Here is a 19,171-nt window from a genome sequence, read left to right as displayed (position 1 = left end):
TTCCCATGATGTAGGCTCCCTATTTACCTCTCTTATTGTTTCTCTTGCTGAGAAAAAACTTTTTAGTTTAAGTAAGTCCCATTTGTTGATTCTTGTTTTTAACTCTTGTGCTATGGGTGTCCTATTAAGGAATTTGGAGCCCGACCCCACAATATGTAGATCGGAGCCAACCTTTTCATCTATCAGATGCATAGTCTCTGATTTGATATCAAGGTCCTTGATCCAGTTTGAGTTAACTTTTGTGCATGGCGAGAGGAGGGGATTCAGTTTCATTTTATTGCATATGGATTTCCAGTTTTCCCGGCACCATTTGTTGAAGATGCTATCCTTCCTCCATTGCATGCTTTTAGCCCCTTTATCAAATATAAGATAGTTGTAATTTTGTGGATTGGTTTCTGTGTCCTCTATTCTGTACCATTGGTCCACCCGCCTGTTTTGGTACCAGTACCATGCTGTTTCTGTTACTATTGCTTTGTAGTACAGTTTGAAATCTGGTATCGCTACACCTCCTGATTCACACTTCCTGCTTAGAATTGCTTTTGCTATTCTGGGTCTTTTATTTTTCCATATGAATTTCATGATTGCTTTATCTATTTCTACAAGTAATGCCGTTGGGATTTTGATTGGCATTGCATTGAACCTATAGAGAACTTTTGGTAATATTGCCATTTTGATGATGTTAGTTCTGCCTATCCATGAACAGGGTATATTTTTCCATCTTCTGAGATCTTCTTCTATTTCTGTCTTTAGGGTTCTGTAGTTTTCATTGTATAAATCTTTCACCTCTTTTGTTAGGTTGATTCCCAAGTATTTTATTTTTTTTGAGGATACTGTGAATGGGGTAGATGTCCTCATTTCCAGTTCAGACGATTTGTCGCTGATATACAGGAATGCCTTTGATTTATGCGTGTTGATTTTATATCCAGTCACTTTGCTGAATTCATTTATTAGCTCTAGTAGTTTCTTTGTAGACCCTTTTGTGTCTTCTAGGTATAGGATCATATCATCCGCAAACAGTGATAATTTAAGTTCTTCTTTTCCTATTTTTATGCCTTTAATTTCTTTCGTCTGTCTAATTGCTCTGGCCAGTGTTTCGAGAACTATATTGAATAGAAGTGGTGAGAGAGGGCATCCCTGTCTTGTTCCAGATTTTAGAGGGAATGCCTTCAGTTTTTTTCCATTTAGAATGATGCTAGCCTGCTGCTTAGCATATATAGCTTTTATAATTTTGAGGTAAGTTCCTGTTATCCCTAGTTTTTCTAATGTTTTGAACATAAAGGGATGCTGTACTTTGTCGAATGCTTTTTCTGCGTCCACCGAGATGATCATATCGTTCTTATCTTTAAGTCTATTGATGTGGTGAATAACGTTTATTGATTTCCGTATATTGAACCAGCCTTGCATCCCAGGGATGAATCCTACTTGATCATGGTGCACAATCTTTTTTATATGTTTTTGTATACGATTTGCCAGAATTTTATTGAGGATTTTTGCATCTAAATTCATTAGGGATATTGGTCTGTAGTTTTCTTTCTTTGAGGTGTCCTTCTCTGGTTTGGGAATCAGGGTGATATTGGCCTCATAGAATGAATTTGGGAGTTCTCCCTCTTTTTCTATCTCCTGAAATAGAATATGGAGTATTGGTATTAGTTCCTCTTTAAATGTTTTGTAAAACTCTGCTGTATATCCATCCGGTCCTGGGCTTTTCTTGGTTGGTAGTCTTTTGATGGCTTCTTCTATTTCCTCCCTTGATATTGATCTGTTTAGGTTGTTTATATCTTCCTGATTCAATATGGGTAGTTCATATGTCTCAAGGAATTTATCTATGCCTTCACTATCTTCTATTTTATTAGAGTATAGGGTTTCAAAATAATTTCTAATTATCGTCTGTATTTCTGAATTGTCTGTTGTGATGTTGCCTTTTTCATCCCGTAAGCTAGTAATTTGGGTTCTCTCTCTTCTTCTCTTTGTTAGTGTGGCTAGTGGTCTATCAATCTTATTTAATTTTTCAAAGAACCTACTTTTAGTTTTGTCAATTTTTTCGATTGTTTCTTTTGTTTCGATTTCATTGATTTCTGCTCTAATTTTAATTATTTCTTGCCTTCTACTGTATTTGCTGCTGATTTGTTCTTCTTTTTATAAGGCTTTGAGGTGTAGTATGAGGTCATTTATTTGTTGGCTTTTACTTCTTTTAAGGAATGAACTCCATGAAATGAATTTTCCTCTTAGTACTGCTTTCATAGTGTCCCAAAGATTTCGATATGTTGTTTCTGAGTTTTCGTTTACCTCTAAGAATTTTTTAATTTCCTCTTTGATGTCTTCTGTAACCCTTTGTTCATTCAGTAGCATATTGTTTAATCTCCATGTGATGTAGAGTTTTTCCTTTCTCATTTTGTTATTGATTTCCAATTTCATTCCATTATGATCAGATAAAATGCATGGTAGTATCTCAACTCCTTTGTAATTGCTAAGCTTTGCCCTGTGACATAATATATGGTCTATTTTTGAGAAGGATCCATGTGCTGCTGAGAAGAAAGTGTATCCGCTTGATGTTGGGTGGTATATTCTGTATATATCAATTAAGTCTAAGTTATTTATTGTATTATTGAGCTCTATGGTTTCTTTATTCAATTTTTGTTTGGAAGATCTGTCCATTGGTGAGAGAGGTGTATTAAAATCTCCCATGATTATTGTGTTGTGGTCTATTAGACTCTTGAACTTGAGAAGAGTTTGTTTGATGAACGTAGCTGCACCATTGTTTGGGGCATATATATTAATGATCGTCAAGTCTTGTTGGTGTATGGTTCCCTTGAGCAGTATGTATTGTCCTTGTTTATCACTTTTGATTAACTTTGGCTTGAAGTCTATTTTATTTGATACAAGTATGGACACCCCTGCTTGCTTCCGGGGTCCGTATGAGTGATATGATTTTTCCCAACCTTTCACCTTCAGTCTGTGTATGTCTTTTCCTATCAGATGAGTCTCCTGTAGGCAGCATATTGTTGGATCTTTTTTTTTTAATCCATTCTACTAGCCTATGTCTTTTGATTGGTGCATTTAAGCCATTAACATTTAGGGTTACTATTGAGATATGGTTTGTATTTCCAGCCATATTTGGTTATGTATGATACTTAACATGATTAGTTTTTCCTCTATGCTTAGTTTTTCCTTTATTGTACTACCTCCCGTTGTTGGTTTTCATTGTTATTTTTCATTTCCTCTTCCTGTAATGTTTTGCCAAGGATGTTTTGAAGAGCTGGTTTTCTAGCTGCAAATTCTTTTAACTTTTGCTTATCGTGGAAGATTTTTATTTCATCTTCAATCCTGAAGCTTAATTTCGCTGGATACATGATTCTTGGTTGGAACCCTTTTTCTTTCAGCGTTTGAAATATGTTGTTCCAGGATCTTCTAGCTTTCAGAGTCTGTGTTGAAAGATCAGCAGTTATCCTGATTGGTTTACCCTTAAATGTAATCTGCTTCCTCTCTCTTGTGGCTTTTAAGATTCTCTCCTTATTCTGTATGTTGGGCATCTTCATTATTATATGTCTTGGTGTGGATCTCTTATGATTTTGTGTATTCGGTGTCCTGTAGGCTTCTAGTATTTGGATTTCTTTTTCATTCTTTAAGTCTGGGAAGTTTTCTAGTATTATTTCATTGAATAGATTAGTCATTCCCTTGGTTTGGACCTCTGTACCCTCTTGTATCCCAATAACTCTTAGGTTTGGTTTCTTGATGTTATCCCATAATTCTTGGATGTTCTGCTCATGATTTCTTAACATTCTCGCTGAGCTGTCTATGTTCTTTTCAAGTTGAAAAACTTTGTCTTCGTTGTCTGAAGTTCTATCTTCCAAGTGTTCTACTCTGCTGGTAATACTCTCATTTGAGTTTTTAATTTGGTTTATTGTTTCCTGCATTTCCAGGATTTCTGTTTGTTTGTTTTTTATATCCTCTATCTCCCTATAGAGTTGATCTTTTGCTTCTTGGATTTGTTTATGTAATTCATTGTCCAAGTGATTTTTCATTGTCTGAATTTGATGAATAATGTCTTCCTTGAGACTCCAGATCATCTGAAGCATGTATATCCTGAACTCTTTGTCTGATATTCCATCAGCTGCAGATATTACCTCATCTAATGTTGAATTGACCTGTATTGTTTGTGGTCCTTTCTTTCCTTGTCTTTTCATACTGCTCATGATTCTTTCTAGCTTTGTGAAACTGTTGAGTTAATGTTTTTCCCCTTATATATTTGTATTGTTCTTGAATAGCTCCAATATCCCTCTTTTTTTTTGGAGAAAGACAATGTTAACAGATCCCAATATCAACAGTACATTATCTAAGGACAAGTTTTCATTATTACTACATTTATAGTTAGATTCTAAGACTATAGATGTTGGATTTAATTATTACTTAAGAATATATTCCTTAGTTTCATAAAAGGCGTACCATATCTGGTGGCATATAGAAAACTTAATTTCAGACGAAGGATGTTATACTTAAAGAGAAAGGAGTGAGGGAATGAGGTTAAACTAACTTAGCACCTTTGGAGAACTCTAACCACTCGACTGGTAATTTATGGAAGAATGTATAGACTCAACCTCCTATTTAGATAGTTACCCTATGTATAGATAGCAAAAGTTAGGAGATTGAAAGTGGTATAGAGAGAATATGAATTAAAAAAAAAAGAAAAGAAAAGAAATAACAAGGAAGAAAAGAGAAATAAGAGAAGGGAAAGGGAAGTAAGATAGAAATACAGAAAAAAATGGGGGGAGGTGGGGTATATGCAATTCCTCTATATTATATTACTTTGGTAATTCAGTTGTTCATGCTCAGTTCTTGGTTTCACATATGCTGAAGTTGTGGAAGAGAGAGAAGAAAAGAGAAAGAGAGGGAAAAAAAAAAGTCTCTCAGAACACTGTTTTCCTTGCTTCCAGTAGGTGGCGTTGTCTATTCCTAGTTTGAGCCTCTGTATTCAGGGTGGTGGGTATAGCCAGTGTGAAGGGAAATGAGCTTCCACCTATATCTTCCCTACTCTAGTCTCTGGGGTAGAAACCAGGTGCCTCTACAGTTGTTTTGTGTTGATAGCTACAATCCCCAAATGCTTGTGGGAAATATTTTGAGTTATCGCAGCTAAGGGAGGGGGAGTTGTAAACCGGGTACCTGGATCACCCGCAACTGTGCTGGTAGCCACACCCACTTTGATGGGTTTTAAGGGTTGATGGGCTTCCTGGAGACTAGCGCTCTGGGCGGGACCGGACTTCCTCCTCCGCTCTGGCTGAGCGGCTGGCGCCTTCCTGCTCCGGTCTGGCTGAGCGGCTGGCGCCTTCCTGCTCCGGTCTGGCTGGCGGCTGGCTCCTTCCTGCTTTGGTCTGGCTGGGCGGCTGTCGCGGCTTCCTGCTCCGGTCTGGCTGGGCGGCTGTCGCGGCTTCCCCAGATAATATTTATATAGTGGATATTTAGGGTATTATTTATTTTACATTACATATATTGCCTTAATTTTGTCTCTCTCTCACTTTTTTATGTAGTGTTTTATGTTTCATATTCTCCATTTATAAAACTTTTGTGATACAAATACAGTGGTTTTGTTGCAGTTTCCATACCATGCTGCATTTTTATCATGACTGTAATGAAATATATCTGTTTTTAAGTTTCTCCTAATAAGAAATTTTAAAAATATTGCTTGTCCTTGATTTTTCAATTCAGTTCTCAGCCATTTCCCAAGTTTATTTTAAATCCTTGCTATAAGCTTCAGAAGTTTTTCTCTAACATATTATCCCCATTTAATAAAAAAGTACACCAGATATAAAAAGTTTCTTTTTGGTTTTTTTTATTCTTTTCTTTTTAAGGGAAGAGGAATGAGTACTTAACCCAGGATAGTTCTCCTAAACCCTTGTATCACCAGCCCTTTTTAATTGTATTTTATTTTATTTTCAGTTTTCAGACAAAGTGTTGTTTAGTTGCTTGGGGCCCTCTCATATTATTTAGGCTAAATTAGAAATTGTGAATCTCCTGATTAAGTCTCCCAAATAATTAAGATTGCTGATATGAGACACCATATGTGTGTAACCCCCCTTTTTGAAAAAAAAATACTACTTAACTTTTAAGAGAATTTAAAATAATGATGAATCCATGGCTCCTAAAGGAGATAAGATTTGCCTTTGTGTCAGGCATATTTGATCTTGATATGTACTTAAAAATTGTGAACACACAAGAAATCATATTTGTAAGATCCTGTCTCAAAATTTAAAAAAAAAGATAAAATTGAATATATAGCTCAGGAATGATATTCCCTTAGTTTAACCACCAGTACTACACTCATATAAACACACACACACACACACACACACACACACACACACACAAACACACACAGACACACAGTACTTGTGGGACTTTGAAAATATTTTTTGATACTGAACAGCTTTATAAACCTCATCTATTACAAAAGGCAGAATTAGTGCCATAATATCAGTAGTCCTTAGCCTTATCTGTGTACAGAAATTTGGTAATGCGATTTTACTCCTACTCTAGCCAAATGCAGAATGTATTCTCCAAACTTTGGGTCAGGGCTCTTCTTATTTTTTATGGCTTATATAAATGTGTGGCTATAAAAGGGTACTTGTCAGTTACCTAGTCAGAAAATATTTTTAATGATTTTGCTTTTGCTTTTAGAATACTGTCTCCTTGATGAGAACAAGTCCACCTTAATTTATTCGATTCTGAGATCATGTGAAGAAGATTCACATTAATCAGGTCCAGAACCAAGGCAGGTTTTTCCTGGCATAGAGTGGATGACCTGTTGAGGAGAGGGACATAGAAAGAAGTTGAGGCTCTCACCATCCAGATGAGGTTATAGAGTTTGAGAGGATGAGGATCTCGTCAGGAGAATGATGATAAGTAATGAGATGTCAGTCCAGTTCCTCACCAGGCTTTCCAGCCCGAGTGCATCCTTGTTTCAGTTGGCTGAATCCCTGTTCATTAGCTCTATTTTTACACTAAATTTTGGGGCTTTATGATCCCCTTTGCTATCCTTATCAGCTACCACCAGATTTTTCCAGGACATCATTTACCCTGGGGTCAGAAACATCTGGTCTCGTGGTCTCCACCCTTATCTTCTCACTTTATCTTCTTATCAGGAGAGGGCAGCCTGCCAGAGTCTTCACTCTGTTTATCAGAGTAAGGGGAAGTAATTGTCTGAGGTCATACTTGAGGGATCTGTGAATGTGCCTCGTGAGAATGCAGGTTTGAAACTGGAGTTTTTAAAATGGAGTTGCTTAAGCTCAGGGCTAAAGTCATTCTCACCATTCACCCACTTGATTCACAATGAACATCCTGGGGAAGGGGTGCCTAAGCTTGGCACTGTGAATCATCCATTCCATTGACCAAAGGCTGGACTTCACATATGTCCAAAAGTCACTTCTAATTGTGATTTGTTGCATTGTTCCATAACCACCAATAGTGACCATAGTTGAATTACATCTGGTTAAGACCAAAGTGTTTGCAAGGTATCCAGGGATTGAAATGATAATATAATAAAAAACAAGTGGTATGATAGGATTGAGACATTTATAAATTTGTCTTGCTTGTAAGTCCCAATGAACTAATTCTGTTACATTGTCCAAGTTGATTCTAATAGTCACTGTAAGGCTCTCAAATGTTCTGAGATATATTGAATCTAAATATTGACTAAAATACAAGAATGAGGGTGGTTCCTCTAATTATATGTACATAGGAATTGCAATTCCAACTCCCATCATTCTGTGTTTACTACAAGAGGGACTCTGTCCTTAAATCACCTCCTGGGAAAGATGTGGGCAGAAAAACAAAAAATGGAGTTCTCACTGTTCCGTTATAAGCTCAGGATTTAGATCTCCAATGGCTATTTTTGCTTGAAAAATAATGTGACTTTCCAGTGTTTTGTAGCCTGTGAGTGAATCTTGCAGGCTTTCAGAAACTGTGAGAACATGGGTCTGTTTTCCAGGCCAGTCACATACACAACCCCACAGCCTTGGCTAATTGCTCCAGCAACCCCCCTGCTTATTTCACACCTGTAAAGTGGGACTTATGCAGTTCTAGATTCTATGGTGGTTTGGGGGATCAAAGAACAGGCTGTGGGGATGAGTGGGAGACTCCACATAACTGGAAGCCTTGTAAAACCAAGGTACACCCAGGAGCCATGGGCTGCATTTTGTACCTGAGAGACAGTAGTTTGCAATGCATGGCCCAGTTGACTTCTGGGGGAATTTATCAGGAAACCTACTCTGCATTTAGCATGCTTGTTTTGGTGCCAAAAACCTCATAGAGACAAAGCGGGAAGAAAAATGATAAGGCCGTGGTACACACCCAGACCAAATGTGCTTAGCAAGGTTAACTTCTTTACGCTGATTCCTTATTAATAAGTGGGAAGAATAGGACCCACCTCATGGAATTTTCAGGAAGACTGAGATACAGGTGGATAAAGCATCGAGCCCCGTGTCTGGCATACAGTAAGCTCTGTAAATTTCATCTATGTTTTAGAAGACAGTTTAAAATTTTTTCTTCCTTCATAGACAGTAACATCCTGATATCTTCTCTTTCTACTTTTAGAAGAGTGGACTCACCCTGACCATCCCTAACCCAGCTGTAACAGGAGCCATGGAGATTCCTGAATAAGAGTGACTGCAAGATAAACCTGGAAAAAAAATACAAGGAGAGGAGGCCATGGCTAGGAGGCTCAGGATCACCCCCAAGGGCAGGCAAGTAAAGGGCCATGAGAGATCACAGTGATGGAGTCCAGGCTCAGGCAAGGCCAGAAGGACCAGGACCGAGAACACAGGACTTGTTGTTATATATCCACTGCCCACTCTGCCAGGTGCTTTACCCTGGGCAAGGGAGGGCAGCGTGACCAAGTTATTGTAGTCTTTTCCATTGAGTGAGCTCTGTATTGGACACTGCCTTTGAATGACACTTGGCACCACCCATGTGCTCTCTCTAGAGGAGATAGGTTCCAGAAGGGAAGACCATAGCTTTTCCAGGAGTGGGAGATAAAAAAGAGAGAGAAAATGGAGTGAGAATTCTCAAGATGGAAAGACAAGATACTCTCAATTACCTGTTCAGAAAAAAAAACCCTGGCCTCTGGCCTAAGCACCCAGGATAGAATGAAGCAATATTTAATCACAAGACACACTTGAGTGAGGAAATTAGGCAAATAAGAAAAAATTTCCTGACTTCGCTCCCATAGCCTCCTCCCACCTCACATCCCCTCTTTTATTCAGCAAGACAATGAGGTGACATGAAAAGGTTTCCAGAGGCAGGACACATGTCAAGGCAAATGTGGAGATGAGGGGAGTACAGATTCCCAAATTCAAACAGCCCCTTAGTGTCAGAGACCAGCTCCAACAGGGGGTCTCAGGAGACGAACGGATGGTGAGGAGTCAGCGAAAGAGGGGTGGAGAAACAACACAGACACCAAAGTGCAGGTGTTGATCCCCATCTTTACTTGTGAAGTTGATCATATATACTTTTCATTTTGGCAGGCTCACAGTACTTTGTGGCTACAAAACAGGAATCATTATTCAAATAAACAAAATATTACCTAGCTACAATCAGAATAGAAGAATGTATCTTGGCTTAGGCATAAGCAAACATTTGTACTTTCAGTTCGTGTTTTGCTTTGAGCTGTTTCTGCTTAGTTAACTTTTAATAATAGTTACAAATGTCCCAAACTATTGGCCTATACCTTGACTATTCTTCCTTGACTTACTGACTGGAACCGGTGCCATGGTTATGGCAAGTGGTTGACTTGTTATTAATTTTAATCAAACAAGAGTAAGAGCACAAACCATTGTGCACAGGAACAAGAACAAGTTGCCCAGTACTAAGCACTAATATGCCTTCTTAACATTAATTTTTCTTCTCTAGATTTTAATTTAATTTCTCAAAAGCTTCCTTGACAGGAATACAGGGAGTTTTTCATTAGACATTAACAATTTACACTCCACAGCTGAATCATTGCATTTAGAGCAAACAGATCCATTCTTTAGAAGTAGTTGTATTAATTGGGAATGTCATATTTTTTCCTTCATACTTAATGGTCATATGAGAAGTCACAACAATACTTATTAAAGGAATACAAAAACAAATTAGCCCATTCCCAGAAACATACTGCGCTCCTCCAGAGGATGGACGCCTTGCGCCATCCACCTCAGTATGGCCTTGCCATTGCCTGAGTCAGGGGAGGGGCGAAGCACCATACACCTTAGAAACACTGTAAAATCATACAGAGTTGTATTTATGAATGCCAGCATTCAGCCCTGCAAAATATACATCCCTCAACCACAGAAGAGAAGCTAACTTCTGATACAGGAAACATGAAATCATATTCGCACAAACATATGCACTCACAGTTGATTATTATCTAAAAAAAGTATTTCTTCACTTTGTTAGAAACAGCTTGATTCTTTTCATAATCACATGGTGCCCTAGTTGCACTAAAGGATAAATTACTTTGTCAATAGATCTCCCAAGTCCTGCCAAAAAAAGGCTTAGATTTCTTAATAAATAGGATGGTATTTTGTTTTTTGGAAAGTACAGGTAAGTATCAAATATCATCACAGCAACCCTTGTTATAAATTCATTTTCATTTTCATCTCTCAGGATAATACGGGTATAGCATATGTGAAGAAACTGAATTTTTGAAGAATTCAGTGCCCAGAGGGTGTGAAAAGAGTGAGTAGGAGGGACCTGGGTAGCACAGAGTAGATAATGTCTCTAATAAGGGCATTTCAAACCCACAACTTCTAAAGAGAATTAAGGAACCATTTGCTTTTACAAAATTACTTCATATTATTCATTGGCAGTCAAAAATGGAATGTTCATGAATAAAAGGTAATTTTCTGGTTCTTAGGAAAGCAAGCTTCAAAACAACAATTTATGAAGTAAACATTTGCTAGGACAGCTACTCACAAAATTCTATAAATTTTGCTTATTTGTAGTGAGAATAGAAGTTAAATTTTACCTAGATTATATCTAAAAAGGAAAGTACCCTGATCATTGATGCAGGAGATGTAAAAATCTAGATGTGGCAACAAATAATGTGGTCAAAATTGAGAATTTCAGATTATATAAAACACTGTCACCTCCATCTCACTGCTTACCTGAAGTAGCTCAACATAGGGTTTATGGGAATTTTTCACCCGCTTCTTATGTATTTCTCTAAGTTGTTTCTTCTTTTAAAAAAAATTGGCTTTGCTTTTTTTGGATTGCGCTAAAATTCATTTGCTTTCCTTTTTAAGAATCTACATGTAGTTTTTTCTTCCTCAAGAAGAATGGTACACAGTTACTTATATTCAGCCCTCATCATCTCTTCCTGTAGTTACATGTAGCACTGTATGGATAGGTTGTCTAGATCACCTTTCCATCATGATTTTATCCTCCTCCACTTAAATCTCTTTCTTTGGCCAGTACCTTTATCAGTATGTTGCATATAACATGAATTCATATCTACCCATTTTTCAGAAATTGCAATTTCACTCCTCTTTAACCTTGATTGTTTTTCTATTATTTATAATGATGGAAGTTATCAAGCCATTCTTTTATCTGCTTTTACCCACTTTTATCTGCTTCATGAGCGTGTAAAATATCCAAAAAAAGTTTTGATTGATAATTTATCCAAAATCATCTATGCAAGAAATTAGAATTTATAGATGGGACACACATCATTATTTGCAATACTGTAATAGTCTCATCTATGATAGAAAATAAATTTTAATCTCAAACATCCCTACAACATTGCTTGGTGATTTGTTTGCCTAGCATATTTAAATTTTACTTTCAGGATTAGAACCCATCAGAAAAGCTATGCCTAATATCTTTACACTATGATGCTAAAGTGATTTTAGATATATTTCTAGTATGTTTTTTTTTCAAGCTGAATGTTAGGAAAATAGACTTATACTTACCATCCGTGGACTAATAATTTTGTTCCCTTTATTTACATTTTTCTGATTTACATGGATCTTTACCCATAATGATGTTTTTTGCTTTAACAGCTACTCCTTTATATATATATATATATATATATATATATATATATATATATATATATATATATATATAAATGTGTGTATATATATATATATATATATATTAAAACAGTTGAGAAGAAAATACATTTGTTTCCATCTCACAAGTTTAGAATCAACAAATAAGATATAAGTACTTTAGTAGAAAAAAAATTATACTACTTTCTTTTTACCATTGATGATCATGAATTTTAGAACATTTCAGGCTAAAAAAGCATAAAATGTAATGTAGCCAGGAATATTGATATATAGTTTTCAGTTAGTGTGGCAATTGGCATCAACATTGGGATTTTTCTGATGCTCTCCCCCAATAATTGCAAAGCACTTTATGCTATTTATTCTTTTGTGTTAGTATATATGCATACTATATAGACATTTTTTATATTTATTATTTTAGTAACCTGTACCTCATTTGAAATGAGAAATTTCTAATGCCTTAGTGTTAAACTCAAAATTAAAATAGCCATGTACCTTATCACTAGCCCTGTAGAAGCAAGCTCTACTAAGCCAGGTAAATTTTTATACTTTATTTATTGCTTAAACATTTGGTACTTAGCTTCTTCCTTGATACTTAGAAAATTACGTAGCATGCAGTAAAGAATAGGGCAATCATCATCAGGATCCTCATCTTAGTTATAATATCTGAGCTCCCTCACTACCTTATCTGGTAATCCTCAGCAACCTCTTCTACAGAAGCAAGTTCCTGAGCCCTGTGCTCATGAAAGCTAGAGCAGAGCAAATACAGCAGGGGGTTTTCCTCTTCACAGATGATCTTCTTTGTCTCTGTGGATCATGCACATCTTCTTCACAGCTCATGAATTTCCTGAGACTGGCCTTTCTGGAATTGGACATCAAATCCTTCAGAAGAATATTGTTTTGACATATTTCTATTTTTATGGCTCTCTGCACACATAATGGGCGTGAGGTGCAAAAATGGAGGAACTTTGATTGGGCAAAGGGGAGGGAAGGTAAGGAATGGAGAATGGGGGTAGAAAAGATGGTGGAATGAGATATAAGTTTGCCTTTATTATTTGTTGTAATAGCAACGAAAATATTCCTACAAGAGTATTTTGGCAAGAAGTTCCATTATTGTGGATACATTTATCTTGTTCTCCTAACACTATTCTTCCTAGGTATCCTGAGGCTGTAGGACAATTAATACTCAAAGGAATAAAAGCAGCAAACAAAGTGTTTGGAATTTCTCCCAATAAAATTATTACTCCATATAATATGGATCAAATAGATGAGTTAGCTAATGAGTTAAATACTTGTTCAATAATCATGTGTAAATCTAATGTTTCGTTTGATAATCACTTACCATCTAATTTTTTATTGTCTTTTTGGTCTTCGCATCCTATAGTTTTTCCAAAAATGACAAGAAAAACACCTATCATGACTGCTTCAAATATATTCACTGATGGGTCAAATAATGGTACAGCAGAAGTAGTTATCCCTGATCAAAACTTTACATTTTTAGTACTCAAACAATCAGGTCAAAAGGTAGAGCTTAATGCAGTATTACACACTTTTGTGATGTTTAAAGATTCTGTATTTATTTTATTTTCTTATAGCCTGTATATAGTTAATGATATAGTATCCCTTGAAGATGCTGGTAGGATTTCTTCTTCCTCTACTGTTTTCTCTTTGTTTTCCACTATACAAAGTCTAATCTGGGACAGAAAAGATCCATTCTTTATAGGACATATCAGGGCACATACAGGATTGCCTGGAGCCCTTAGTTTGGGCAATGATTTAGCAGATAAAACTACACATGGCATACATATTTTCTCTACACTTGAAGAAGCCACAAATTTTCATAAAAGGTTCTGTGTCAATGCTAATACATTAAAAATGCATTTTAAAATAACTAAGGAACAAGCCAGACATATAAAAAAACAATGTCAAAATTATGTGACCTTTTTATCACAAGTTAATCTTGAGGTCAATCCTAGAGGATTGATACCTAACCATATTTGGCAGATGGACGTCACACACTTGCCAGAATTTGAAAAATTAAAATATTTGCAGGTTTCAGTTGATACTTCTTCCAGATCTTTGATGCTCTCTCTTCATGCCGGAGAATAAAACTTAAGATATTATAGCTCATTGCTTACAAAATTTTGCCACTATGGGCGTTCCTAAACAGTTAAAAACAGATGATTCCCCTGGTTCTACTTCCACCTCTTTCAAAGAATTTTGCTCATCATTTAGCATTACTCATATAACAGGAATCCTATATAATCCACAGGAACAAGGCATAGTTGAAAGAGCTCATCAAACTATTAAAATGTAATTATTAAAACAAAAAGAGGGAATTGGAAAGGGGTCTATATCCCCCAAAGATAAACTTAAAATAACACTTTTTACTCTAAACTTTTAAAATTTGGATTCATCAGGGCTTAGTGCTGTGGAAAGGCATACGTATCCAAAAAATGTACATAAGCCTAAGGTACTTTGGAAGGATATTCTAACATGACAATGGAAAGGTCCTGTTCCAGTGATTGTCTGGAGTCGGGGTTCTGTTTGTGTGTTTCCACAGGGAGAACAGCAGCCGATTTCGATTCCAGAGAGACTAACCAAAGCAATTCTACAGACCAAAAAGAAGATGATTTGACTCAAATCCATAACAGCTGATATCCAGAGCTCCAGCTTGGCTACTTTTACCTCTGCGACAGTGATTAACCAGAATGCTTTTTACAATATCTATTTTATTATTGCCTTTTCCCACATCATAAAGTTCTATTTTATTTTTTGAGCTCATACTGACCAAGGTTAATGTGTTTCTGGTCAGTTTTATTTTTTGACTGTGGAGTTTTTAAACATTACAATGGATATTTCACCTGTGTAAAGCTACAAGGCCTTTACTATTGTCTTATGTGTTTTATGTTTGTGTACACACTTGTGTTTTGTGTTGTATGTCTGTATGTGCATATGTCCATAGATCATATATGAGGAGCGCTCGTGAAAAAATGGATCCAAATATTTTTTTCTTATTCACGTGATTTTAATGGTTTAATTTAAATTTGGTAAACAGCTGTTGAGGATTGTTTTAATATGTTAAATAATAAGGAGGTTAACACATCTGTTCGTTTACTTTCACCTTTCCTTTTCATTATATTTAATAATTCTCTTCAGGATAAAGTAAATTGTTAAGAAAATTGTTTTCTTAGTACCTGTTGGAATGTTACATAATTTTTTTAGCATCATTGCCAGAATTCCTATCTTCATCCCAGTGCCAGTGAAGTAAAAGATAAAACCAAACTACAGCTTCTATGATAGCTATCACGGTAAACTGTATAAACTGATGCATCAATGAATATTAACTCAACAAGTAATGCTCAATCAAGGAGTCGATTTACTTTAGGAGGAAATGGACATATTGATAGATTCCTCCGCTTTGAACTGCTTGCAGAACTTGCCTGAACTATGTATCATTTTTATACATTGTGAACTATCTGTTGGAAAAGCAAATTGTGGTAGTGCTGGTGTATCTTTGCTGATGGCGTCACAGGTGATATAGTCTTTCCAAAGGAGCCATCGATTGGCATGGTGTCCTAGCATTTCTGTGTCCTCCTCCCTTCTACTAGTGATGGCTAAATTTGGGGGCCAACAGAGGTGAGCCAAAGAACCTCACCACCCCACTGGTGCATAGGCCTATCCACAAGTATGGCTGTATGCTGGACTGGTAGTCAGTGACGGGTATGATCCAATTGCAGTGGTACCAACCTAAGACAGGAGGCTGACACATAGAGGTCAGCTCATCCGATGACGGTTAAGGACCACATGTTGTATTGGACAACCTAACAGGCACGGTCCCCTAGCCACATTGCTTGTTGTTTAATTAAACAGAAGTGGGGAGATGCTGAGAGCCATAGCCAAGTAGGAATGATGCATGGCACTTTTGGTTGAAAGGTGACCCCATCAAGCCATTGAGATGATAATGATTATGTTAAAATCTGCATTCAATTGGAGATTAGACCCCTTCTGTCTCCCTAGATCTGCTAATTTGGAGCTCTCTTGGGACTCCAGGAGAGTTCCCATTGGTTGGGGAAGTGCAGTAGGAGGGAATTCCAGAGGAGGGATTTCCTGTTGGTGTAGTGTATCCTGGGAGCAGGCCACATGCATGCCATTGGTGGGAGGTTTGGAAATAAAACTTGTTCCTGCTTGAGTGGCTCATGATTTAGTGCCCAGTCAGACTGCGGCACATGATCTTCATTTAATAAAAATTAATCAACACAATTTTGCATTCACACTGTCTTCAACACACAGTCTTTGTTTTTAAACGCACAATGAAGTTACATTCAAGAAAAGATTTTTCTCCTCCTTCTCCTCCTCCTCCTCTTCTGCCTCCTCCTCTTCTCCTTCTTCTTCTTCTTCTTCTTCTTCTTCTTATTATTATTATTATTATTATTATTATTATTATTCCTTTTGTGGTGCTGGGAATTGAACCCAGAGCATGTGCAAGTGAGGGAACCACTCTATCAACTGAGGTGTATCTGAGCCCCTTTCTAATTCTTTCTTTTTTTTTTTTTTGAGGCCAGGTCTTGCTAAGTTTCTAAGGCTGGCCTCAAACTTGAGGTCCTCCAACCTCAGCTTCCTGAATTACTACAATTGCTGGAATTAATAAGCATGTACCATCATGCCTGGCTCAAGTCAAAAATATTGAAGAAATACTAAAGTATAAGGTTGTTGACTTTTACTGGGAAGGGCTACCTGAATTACAGATTTCCTAGGCATAGAGTTTTCTTACTTATCCCTGATTATTTATAGCCAGTATGAAAAAAGTTCTGACTGGAAAATTTAAAGTGACAGCAGGGTACTGCCATATAAGAGAACAATTGGTAACATTCACAAAAATCACACTTCCATGCTCTAAAATTTATAAACACACCACTTAGCCCTGAAGTTTCTCTGTGTAGTGAGAAAACATTGGGGAGGTGTTCAAGAGACTGTGGTGATCATCCTCCTTCACAAAGAGAAGAAGAAACCTGCCTTTGGAGTCAATCAGTGTGCTATTCTTCCTTACCCAGGAATCCTTACAGATTCCAAGATCCCTGTGCAAAGAGTCCTTCATATCAAATTTCCAATATTTCCTAGGGAACTCTTTGTTCCCCACACAGCAAAATAGTTAGAATTATCATAATTCAAATATGAGTCTGGATGGATATGTTCAAATCTCAAACTTCTCACATCATCAAATAGCTTGATGTTATCATCATTTACTGCATTTTTAAAGAAAAATTTCACTGTGGAAAGAAGAGAATCTTCTCTCAAAATCATCTTTTAAATTCCTGTTATATGAGAAGTTATACCTTTGAAACTTTTGGGAGGAGAGGTGGTTTAGAAGGCAGAAGTAATGGCATAATTTTGTCTGGAGTATATTACAAGTGTTCCAGAACACCTGCAGCAGAAACAAGAGCCCAATCACAGTGAAAACACTGCTAAAAATATGGACACTGTAACAAAAAGGGTGGTCATGCCTACTTCTTCCTCATTGCTTTTCATTTTATCTGAGAACTGGAGGTCTGCATTTCCACTAAGTACAAATAATTAACTATTTGCTTTCGTTCTGATTTAAGTTTACTCTGGAAATCGATATACGGCATCAACATTCACCAACTATTTTATTTTTGATGCTCGTGAAGTATTGCTCTGTGAATTCAGGTATTTTATGTTTGTTCATGCATTTTAACATATTAAATTTAATACATTTTTATATGTTACATTTAATATAATACTTGTGAAATATTGAAATACTAAGATATTTTAAGTGAAAATATTTAAATAATGTCCATCAATAACTTCACTTAATTTAAAGAGAGAACATTCACTTTAATATATATATATATATATATATATATATATATATAAAGTAATTTATAATTGTAACTTTAATATATATATATATATATATATATATATATATATAAATTATAAAGTAATTTATAATTGTCTGACTTATTTAAATGATTTTGCATCGATACCCTGCATTACATTTACTATTATACAACCCTGCACTTTTTTTTTTTATTTAATCATGGTAACTAGATTACTAAATGTGATTATAGATACCAAGTGACAGGCCATTTTGGGCGGGGGATATTAAAGGTTAATAAAGTTAAATATTTCCCACAGAATATCATTACTGAAGAGCACTATACTGTGCTCCCATCAGTGGGTTGATGCTCACCTTGGCAGCAGTTGAGCGTGTCTCTCAGTATAGTGATGGTCTGGGCAGGAAGTGCTGGCTTTATAGGATGAGGCATGTGCAGCTGCGCTGACTCACTATTGTAAGAAGGAAGAGGACATGAATCTTCTCATGTAAAAGATGTCATCACAGTTTTAAAGGATCTACATAACCATTCCATTGAAAATATTTCTTGAAAACCTTTTCTCAACAGAGTGTACCTCTATGGTCATGAGAAGGCACTCTTCCTAGGAGTCTTTATTACTTTATTTGCCTTTTAACTACTCATACTCAGGGGTGCCAGTCTCATTTCCTAAGTAGGAAAAACTATCCCATGCATCTCAGTGTTTCTAATATACAATAGAAAATCATACAGAGTTGTATTTGTGAATGCCAGCATTCACCACAGAAAAATATACATCCCTTAACCACAGAAGAGAAGCTAACTTTTGATAAAGGGAACAGGAAATCATATTTGCACAAACATATGCACACACAGTTTATTATTATCTACAAAAAGTATTTCTTCACGTTGTTAGAAACGGCTTGATTCTTTTCATAATCACATGGTGCCCTAGTTGCACTAAAGACTAAACTAACTTTGTCAATAGATCTCCCAAGTCTTGCCAAAAAAAGGCTTAGATGTCTTAATAAATGTGATGGTATTTTGTTTTTTGTAAAGTTCAGGTAAGTATCAAATATCATCACAGCAACCCTTGTTATAAATTCATTTTCATTTTCATCTCTCAGGACAATACTGGTATAGCATATTTGAAGAAACTGAATTCTTGAAGAATTCAGTGCACAGAGGGTGAGAAAATAGTGAGTAGGAAGGACCTCGGTATCACAAAGTAGATAATGTCTCTAATGAGGGCATTTCAAACCCACAACTTCTAAACAGAATTAAGGAGCCATTAACTTTTAC

The sequence above is a fragment of the Callospermophilus lateralis genome, unplaced genomic scaffold, assembly GCF_048772815.1.
Source record: "Callospermophilus lateralis isolate mCalLat2 unplaced genomic scaffold, mCalLat2.hap1 Scaffold_74, whole genome shotgun sequence".
NCBI lineage: Eukaryota > Metazoa > Chordata > Mammalia > Rodentia > Sciuridae > Callospermophilus > Callospermophilus lateralis.
The sequence above is the reverse complement of the archived record's forward strand: the minus strand, read 5'-3'. Positions refer to the sequence as shown.